The following is a 10,491-nucleotide window of genomic DNA, read 5'->3' as shown; positions in this document are numbered from 1 at the left end:
TTAATTCTCCCGACCATTGCTTTGTATTTGAAGCTACCAAATTCTCTGCTGCAGTTATTTATAAAATAAAATATACTAGATTATTGAAAACTATAATTACCTCACTAAGACACGGAGTGCTAGAGTTTTCTCTTTTCTTTAAAGGTGTTTCAGTGTATGATATTTATCTTCCCTCTAGCCATCTGCCCATCCTCCTTTCGAATTGTTAAAGATCACTACCCCACATTCAGATCAACTTTTTAAAAATTCCATCACTCATTTATAAAGATAGAGCTGTTGGTAGGTATTTGGGGGTGTTTGGTTCCAAGGCTTCTGAAGATAATGGAATCTTCAGAAAGGGCTGATAGAAAGGCTAAGCAAGTGAAGATGCTTGCAACTGCACAAGCTTGAGGACCAGAGTCAGGTCCTTGAAACCCACATGAAGGAAAATGGGAACCAACTTTGACAAGTTGTCCCTTAAACATAAAGTCTACTCTATACCTTAACACACAGGTGCACATGCACGCATGCGTGCGCATACACACACACACACACACACACACACACACACACACACTCATAAATAATAAATAAAAATGCAATCGGATTGTCAAACACCTTACACACAGTAGCATAGAGACTTTGAATATATTTCAGTGGTAGTGAACTTAATGTAGTCTGCTGAAGGGATCTGTCAATAGATCTCCAGTTTATTTAGCAAACAAATACTAAGTTTGAGTTTAAGCCAAGCGCTTTGAAAAATGCCTTACTGTGTACACCAAGTGCTCCACTATTGAAATATTTAGGTCAAATTAATATTATGAAAAAAGTCATAGAAATCACTAAATTATTAAAGGAAATGAACAAAACAGCTTTCATATAGACAGAAACTGGGAGAAACATGAAGAGAACTCTTTGATGACTCTGCTTTGGGAACAGAAATGCTCCACTCTGCATTATAAGTCAGGTTAGAGTTTCAAAGCAGGCGTATTTGCTTTAAGGATGACTCTACCCCAAACCGGTGGCTATCTAAGTAGATTCTTAACTCTCTTTTAGTGTGATACAGGCATGCCTTGTAGACAGAATGACAAAGAAAAGTCTGAGGACGGGCAGCACAGTAGTTTTTCTGCTACTAACTAGCTTTTTGACCTTAGCTGTTTCACTCTCTGGCCTTCAGATTTACTCATCAATACAACAGGAAGGTTGTGTTTCTCTGGCCAAGGACCTTGCTAGACTCAGCATTCTGTGTAGGTGTTATTTTATATAACTTTTCTTTCTTTTCTCAAAAAATAAAATCATATCATCAATTTGCCCTGAAACCTGTTTTTCACCACTTGCCAATATATCATGAATGCTCTTCCAAATCAATATATATAGATCCCTCTCTCCGACTTTAAATGCTAGCTTTGTCTTAAAACGTGGGCAAACACAACAGATAGTTAACAAGGCTCTCAGCTTTCCAGAATTAATATTTTGTTTCTCAGTATTTAAACTCCAAAGGCTATCAAGTTTGACAGTGATGGTAATTTATTTTAAATGGCAACAGGATCCCTAGCAGGGTGTTGTGAAATGAAATCAATGTTGGGACTTTGGAAGCTTCTATGACTAAAGCTTCTCACTGCCCACTCTTATCCTTTATCCCAGGTGGATGGGCAGTCAAGCTACCATGTTGCACCCTCAAAAGTGACGTAGAGAGGTTTATTTGAAAGTGAGATGGCTTCATGTAGAAGGTTTACAAATTTAAATCAGGCTTCAACAATATAGTTTCATTGAAACAGTGAAACTGTTTATATGGAAAAGCAAAAAAATGAAAGAAAAGCAAAAAATAATAATAAAAAAGCCAGAATAGTCAAAACAATCCTGTACAGAAAAGAACTTCTGGAGGCATTATGATCCCTGACTTCAAACTCTACTATAGAGCTACAGTACTGAAAATAGCCTGGTATTGGCATAAGAACAGACAGCATAACCAATGGAATTAAATCTAAGACCTGGATATCAATCTACACACCTATGAACATCTAATTTTTGACAAAGAAGCTAAAAATATAAAATGGGAAAAAAGCATATCCAACAAATGGTGCAGGCATAAGTGGATATCAACATGTAGAATAATCGAAATTTTTAATAAAAAATGAGAAAAAAAGAAAATAGACCCATATCTATCACCATGCACAAAACTCAGGTCCAAATGGATCAAAGACCTCAACATAAAGCCGGCCACACTGAACCTTATAGAAGAGAATGTGGGAAGTACACTTGAATGCATTGGCACAGGAGACCACTTCCTAAATATAACCCCAGCCCAGACGCTGAGAGCAACAATCAATAAATGGGACCTCCTGAAACTGAAAAGCTTCTATAAAGCAAAGGACATGGTCAACAAGACAAAATGGCAGCCTACAGAATGGGAAAATATCTTTGTCAATTCCACATCGGACAGAGGGCTTATTTCTAAAATATACAAAGAACTCAAGAAATTGACATCAAAAGAACAAATAATCCAATAAAAAATGGGGTAGAGACCCAAACAGAGAACTCTCAACAGACGAATCTCAAATGACTGAAAGACAGTTAAGGAAATGCTCAACATCCTTAGTCATCAGAGAAATGCATATCAAAACAACTCTGAGAATCCATCTTACACCTGTCAAAATGGCCAAGATTAAAAACACTGATGACAGCTTATGCAGGAAAGAATGTGGGGTAAGGGAAATACTCCTCCATTGCTGGTGGGAGTACAAACTTGTACAGCCACTTTGGAAATTAGTATGGCAATTTCTCAGAAAATTATGAAACAATCTATCTCAAAACCTAGCAATACCACTGTTGGGTATATACTGAAAGAATGCTCAACCTTGCCACAAGGACATGTTCGCAACTATGTTCATAGCAGCCTTATTTGTAATAGCCAGAACCTGTAAACAACCTAGGTGCTCTTAAACCAAAAAATGGATAAAGACAATGTGGTACATTTACACAATGGAGTACTACTTAGTGTTAAAAAATAATGACATCTTGAAACTTGCAAGCAAATGGATGGATTTAGAAAAAACAATATTGAGTGAGGCAACCCAGATCCAGAGACAAATACAATATGTACTTACTCATAAGAGGCTTCTAGACATAAAGAAAAGAAAAGATCAAGCTTATAGTCCACAGTTCCACACAACCTAGACAACAAAGAGGACCCTAAGAGAGACATATATGGATCTACATGAGAAGGAGAAAAAGAAAAGATCTCCTGAGTAAATTGGGAATGTGTGGATCATGAGGAAGGGTACAAAGGAAAGGGGAGGGGAGAAAAATGCATAGCTCAATAAAAACAATAAAAAATTAATTAAAAAAACAAACAACCAAACAAGGTCAAACACAAAGCATCTGACTATTGCTGAAAGCCAAGGAATAAATCAGCTGGAATCTAAGATTCCAGAGAGGAGATGGACCAGTGAGTCAATAAAGAAAACTTCTTCTGTATTCAAAATAAAAGGAAAGAAAAATCAAAAGAGCGACTGTTTTTCTCTCCCCATCTTCCCTTGGCCCCGTCTCGCCCCACCCTCAAGTTCCCAATTTTTGCCCGGCGATCGTGTCTACTTCCAATATCCAGGAGGATTACTATATGTTTTTCTTTGGGTTCATCTTCCTATTATCTTCTCAAGGTTCCCGAATCATAGGCTTGATGTCCTTTAATTATGGCTAGAAACCGATTATGAGTGAGTACATCCCATGTTCATCTTTTTGGGTCTGGGTTACCTCACTCAGAATAGTGTTTTCTATTTCCATCCATTTGCATGCAAAATTCAAGATGTCATTGTTTTTTACTGCGTGAAGGGGAGAATGGGGGGAGCTCGGAGGAATGGGATGCTTGGGATACAGGAAGGATATGGGAACAGGGAAGCATATATCTTAATTAAGGGAGCCATCTGAGGGTTGTCAAGAGACTTGACTCTAGAGGGGTTCCTGGGCTTCCAGGGAGATGCCCCCAGCTAGTTCCTTGGGCAGCTGAGGAGAGGGAGCCCGAAAAGGCCAGTTCTTATAGCCATACTGATGAATTTCTTGCTTATCACCATAGAACCTCCACCTGGCGATAGATGAAGAAAATGACTGAGCCCCACATTGGAGCACCGGACTGAGCTCTCAAGGTCCTAATGAGGAGCAGAAGGAGAGAGAACATGAGAAAGAAAGTCAGGACCGTGAGGGGTGCGTTCACCCATGGAGACGGTGGGACAGAACTATCGGGAGATCACCAACTCCAGTTGGAATGGGACTGATGGAACATGAGACCAAACCGGACTCTCTGAATGTGGCCGACGGTGAAGGCTGAAAGAGAAGCCAAGGACAAAGGCGCTGGGCTTTGATTCTGCTGCATGGACGGGCTCTGTGGGAGCCTTCTCAGCTTGGTTGCTCACCTTCCTGGACCTGGGGGGAGTTGGGAGGACCTTGGTCTTAACATAGAGTAGGGAACCCTGATGGCTCCTTGGCCTGGAGAGGGAGGGAGGGGGGTATGGGTGGAGGGGAGGGGAGGGAAGGGGGAGGAGGAGGGGAGGAGATGGAAATTTTTAAATATAAAAAAATAAACCATGAAAAAAAACTATTTTAAACTGTAAAAAAAAAAAAAAAAAAAAAAAAAAAAGAGCGACTGTTGCCAGCAACTTCAGCCAGTTGCGGGAATCCTAAGAAATTTTACAAATACTAGAAAACTGTTGGCAATGACCTTGCTTATGCTGTAGTCTCAAAGCAATGTTTTGAAGTCACTTAGGTCTCTTGTGACAAAGTCGGCCCACCTAAACACGGTGCCAGGAAGAGCCTTGGTGGCGTCTGCGTCACTTCTGCTTACTAATTTTGTTGCAAGTTTCTCTTACTGATTGAGTCAAACATCGAGTATGGGGTGCTAGAGCAATGGTGCACTGGCTCTTCTTCCAAAGGACACAGCTTGATGCCCAGCACCCACAAGGCAGCTCACAATCATGGGTAACTCCAGTTCTAGGGCATCCAGTGCCCTCTTCTGGTCTCCACAGGCATCAGGTATACGGATGGCCCACTGCCATACAGCCAGGCAAAGCCTAGACACATAAAAGTAACAAAATCATCACAAAAGTTTTGAACATCAGTGGCAAGAATGTTTGGGAAATGCACTTCTTAAACGTCACGCCACAGGTGAAAACTCTGTAGTACAGAGATTGTGTTCAATTTGACTTCAGGGACTTATTTTGAGAATTGGGTGTTTTAAGGAGCCTGTTTTGAGAGAGAGATATTCCATTCTTCATAATAGGTACACTTAGAATTTAGAAACAGAACCACCTTCTCCCTACTACAATCTGGTGGCTTTATTATCAGATTCTATATACCTTTATAGGCTTCTCTAGCTTGCAAACACGGAGTGACATGATAAAGACTGGAAATGAAGGCTGTGGGCTTGATTTAGCCACTAAGGAGCTTTTCTAAGAGTAAAACACATTTTGAATAATGCCTTTTCTATTGTTCCCATTTAAGAAATGCTAGATGACATAGTGGCTAAGTCGCATGAGCCAGAAATTGAACATGTCTTTGCTTCCTAATTTCTGCATCCAAAAGCTTTTCATTCCCTTAAACATTGATGCATTCATGCATTTATCTTATATTCATTATGCATTTAACTGTCTACAATTTAATAGGATCTGTTCTCCTTGCTAGGCTTTCAATAATAAAAGAAGCATTTGTTGCTTCTAGAGGAAGAGAAAAATCTATACATGGATGATGTTACTGTGTGAATTTGTATCTTTCTAGTTCCTATGGTTGTAGGGTGTTTTAAATACCTTATCTTATTCTTCATCATATATTGTGACACACCATCCTCAAAAGAATCCCATGAAGTACTAAGGAGATCCATCCTGAGTGAACCTTCATCTGGCGATGGATGGAGATAGAGACAGAGACCCCCATCGGAGCACTGGACTGAGCTCCCAAGGTCCAGTTGAAGAGGAGAAGGAGGGAGAAGATGAGCAAGGAAGTCAGGACAGTGAGGTGTTGGCCCACCCACTGAGACAGTGTGCCTGATCTAATGGGAGCTCACCAAAGCCAGCTGGACAGGGACTGAACAAGCATGGGATCAAACTGGACTCTGAATGTGGCTGACAATGGGGGCTGACTGAGAAGCCAATGATAATGGCACTGGGATTTGTCTCTACTGCATGTACTGGCTTTTTGGGTTCCTAGTCTGTTTGGATGCACACCTTCCTAGGCCTGGATGGAGGGGTGAGGGCCTTGAACTGCCTACAGGGCAGGCTACCTTGCTCCCTCAGGACTGGAGGGGGCTGGGGGAGGGTAAGTGAGGGAGTGGGAGAAAAATGGGAGGAGGGGAGGAAGTGAAAATTTTGAATGGTATTATTTGTAAAGCAATAAAAATTAAAAAAGAATCTCATGAAATAACCAGCAAGGTATTATTATAAGTATTAACTGCTATTTATAGGTGATGAGACAAGATGTGGAGGCTATGATGTCATGAAGTTTAAGAGGCGACATCCAATTCTCCTCATCTTTCTTTTTTTTTTTTTTTTTTTTTGTAATTACATTTTATATTTTTTAAACCATATTACAAGTTTAGTCCTTTTAAATGATCATAAATAACCAAATACATTTAAAATTTTTGGTTAACCTTTGATTTTTAACCCTATGAGGCCATATTTATCTTTTTTTTTTTTTTTTCCTCATGGTTTATTTTTTTTTATATTTAAAAATTTCCATCTCCTTCCCTCCTCCTCCCCCTCCCTCCCCTCCTTCTCCCCTTTCTCTCCCCTCCTTCTCCCCCTTCCCTCCCCTCCCCTCCACCCATACCTCCCCTCCCTCCCTCTCAAGGCCAAGGAGCCATCAGGGTTCCCCACTCTATGCTAAGACCAAGGTCCTCCCAACTCCCCCCAGGTCCAGGAAGGTGATCGACCAAGCTGAGAAGGCTCCCACAGAGCCCGTCCATGAAGAAGAATCAGAGCCCAGAGCCATTGTCCTTTGCTTCTCAGTCAGCCCCCGCTGTTGGCCACACTCAGAGAGACGGGTTTGGTCGCATGATCCATCAGTCCCATTCCACCTGGAGTTGGTGATCTCCCATTAGTTCTGTCCCACCGTCTCCATGAGTGAACGCACCCCTCTCGTTCCTGACTTTCTCCCTCATGTTCTCGCTCCTTCTGCTCCTCATCGGGACCTTGGGAGCTCAGTCCAGTGCTCCAATGTGGGGCTCAGTCACCTTCCCCATCTGTCGCCAGCTGGAGGTTCCCTCACGGTCCTGACTTTCTTTCTCATGTTCTCTCTCCTTCTGCTCCTCATCAGGACCTTGGGAGCTCAGTCCGGTGCTCCAAGGTGGGGCTCTGTCATTTTCTTCATCTATCGTCAGGTGGAGGTTCTATGGTGATATGCAAGAAATTCATCAGTATGGCTATAGGAACTGGCCTTTTCAGGCTCCCTCTCCTCAGCTGCCCAAGGAACTAACTGGGGGCGTCTCCCTGGAAACCTGGGAACCCCTCTAGGGTCAAGTCTCTTGACAACCCTCAGGTAGCTCCTTAAATTCAGATATATGCTTCCCTGCTCTCATATCCACCCTTCCTATATCCCAAGCACCCCATTCCTCCGAGCTCCCCCCGCTCTCCCCTTCACACTTTTCTCTCCCCATCTTCCCTTGGCCCAGTCTTGCCCAACCCTCAACCTCCCTAGCTATCAGGGAAATGCAAATCAAAACAACTTTGAGATATCATCTCACACCTGTCAGATTGGCTAAAATCCAAAACACCAATAATAACCTTTGCTGGAGAGGTTGTGGGGTAAGGGGCACACTCATCCATTGCTGGTGGGAATGCAAACTTGTGCAACCACTTTGGAAAGCAGTGTGGCGGTTTCTCAGGAAATTCGGGATCAACCTACCCCAGGACCCAGCAATTCCACTATTGGGAATCTACCCAAGAGATGCCCAATCATACAACAAAAGCATATGCTCATCTATGTTCATAGCAGCATTATTTGTAATAGCCAGATCCTGGAGACAGCCTAGATGCCCTTCAGTGGAAGAATGGATGAAGAAACTGTGGAATATATACATGCTAGAATACTACTCAGCGGTAAAAAACAATGACATCTTGAATTTTGCAGGCAAATGGATGGAAATAGAAAACACTATTCTGAGTGAGGTAACCCAGACCCATAAAGATGAACATGGGATGTACTCACTCATATTCGGTTTCTAGCCATGATTATAGGACATCGAGCCTATAAGTTTGGGATCCTTGAGAAGATAATAAGAAGGTGAACTCCCAAAAAAGATATAGTAATCCTCCTGGATATTGGAAGTAGACACGATCGCCAGGCAAAATTGGGAACTTGAGGGTTGGGCAAGACTCTCCTCATCTTTCTATGTGAATGAACTTTCTAGTGAATGCTTGATTGGTTCAGGTTTTGTCATTATAGTTGTTGCTGAGAAGAGAAGGGAAACACTATTTTTCCTGGCTTTCTAGATTCAAAATGTGATACTGGCTATAAGATATGGGTCAAATTTCTACCCCAGCTTCCTCAACTATTACAGGAAATAAAATGGTGTGGGAAGTCCTTCTGTATATGTGCTGCTTTTATTGGTTAATGAATAAAGAAGCTGCTGTTGGCCAATGGCTTAGCAGAATATAGCCAGGCTGGGAAAGATATATAGAGAGAGTAGGCGCAGTCAGGGAGATGCCATGGAGCTACCAGAGGAGAAGGATGCAAGCTGCCAGCTGGAAATTTTGCCTGTAAGCCACAACTTCATGGTGATACTCAGATTAATGGAGATGGGTTAGTTTAGGATATAAGAGCTAGTTAGAAATATGCTTAAGCTATTGACCAAACAGTATTGAAAATAATATAGTTTCTGAGTGATTATTTCAGGTCTGGGAAGCTGGAAACAAATGAGTGACCTCCTCCAACAATGAAATATACATGACGTTATCAGGTTGCTAAAAATTAGTTAAACCCTGTGGCTGAAATATGTTTAGAGGTATTTGGAATGGAAAGGCCTATAACAACATCAGAAACTTAATGCTGCCACCCAAAGAACACAGAAGTCCTAAGACATTGTGTTATGTTTTTGATGGGTTTTCTTTATAAATGATGATGACATAGTGTATAGCATCTTCAGGAATATTGAATCCTATACCAAAAGGACTTGTGGAAATGACTTATCTGCTGAGTCTTGAAAGCAAAGAGTTCTGAGCTTCTCCCAAGCATATTTATACCTGGGACCTCATCATTTTCTCAGTGGTCTAGAAATTTTGTCACCTTACAACCAAGACTAATAATGTAACGAGGGAGAACCTTGATTTTAGTGGAATGCACACAGAAGAACTTTTCATCAAATGACAGCTTGCTATGCAAGATATTCATCATTATGGCTATAGGATCGGGCCATTTCAGGTTCCCTCTCCTCAGCTGTCCAAGGAACTAGCTGGGGACATCTCCCTGGACACCTGGGAACCCCTCTAGAGTCAAGTCTCTTGCCAACCCTAAAATGGCTTCCTTAATTAAGATATATACTTCCCTGCTCCCATATCCACCCTTCCTTTATCCCAACCATCCCATTCCCCAAGCTCTCCCTATCCTCCCCTTCACACTTTTCTCTCCCCATCTCCCACTAGCCCCATCCCACCCCACCCCCAAGTTCCCAATTTTGCCTGGCAATCTTGTCTCCTTCCAATATCCAGGAGGATAACTATATGTTTTTCTTTGGGTGCACCCTCTTATTTAGCTTCTCTAGGATCGCAAATTATAGGCTCAATGTACTTTATTTATGGCTAGAAACCAATTATGAGTGAGTACATCCCATGTTCATCTTTTTGGGTCTGGGTTGTCTCACTCAGGATAGTGTTTTCTATTTCCATCCATTTGCATGCAAAATTCAAGATGTCATTGTTTTTTACCACTGAGTAGTGCTCTAATATGTATATATTCCACACTTTCTTCATCCATTCTTCTATTGAAGAGCATCTAGGTTGTTTCCAGGTTCTGGCTATTAGAAATGCTGCTATAAACATAGTTGGCGATGGATGGAGATAGAGACAGAGCCCCACATTGGAGCACCGGACTGAGCTCCCAAGGTCCAAATGAGGAGCAGAAGGAGGGAGAACATGAGCAAGGAAGTCAGGACAGCGAGGGGTCTACCTACCCACTAAGACGGTGGGGCTGATCTAATGGGAGCTCACCAAGGCCAGCTGAACTGGGACTGAAAAAGCATGGGATAAAACTGGACTCCCTGAACATGGCAGACAATGAGGGCTGCTGAGACACCAAGGACAATGGCACTGGGTTTTGATCCTACTGCATGTACTGGCTTTGGAGGGGCCTAACCTGTTTGGATGCTCACCTTCCTAGACCTGGATGGAGAGGGGAGGACCGTGGACTTCCCACAGGGCAGGGAACCCTTACCGCTCTTCAGACTGGAGAGGGAGGGGGAGGAGAGAGGAGGGTGAAGGAGGGAAATCGGAGGCAGGGTGGAGGCAGAAATTTTTAATTAAAAAAAAGAAACAC

Source organism: Arvicola amphibius, chromosome X (assembly GCF_903992535.2).
Source record: "Arvicola amphibius chromosome X, mArvAmp1.2, whole genome shotgun sequence".
In the NCBI taxonomy this organism is placed as follows: Eukaryota; Metazoa; Chordata; class Mammalia; order Rodentia; family Cricetidae; genus Arvicola; species Arvicola amphibius.
The sequence above is the reverse complement of the archived record's forward strand: the minus strand, read 5'-3'. Positions refer to the sequence as shown.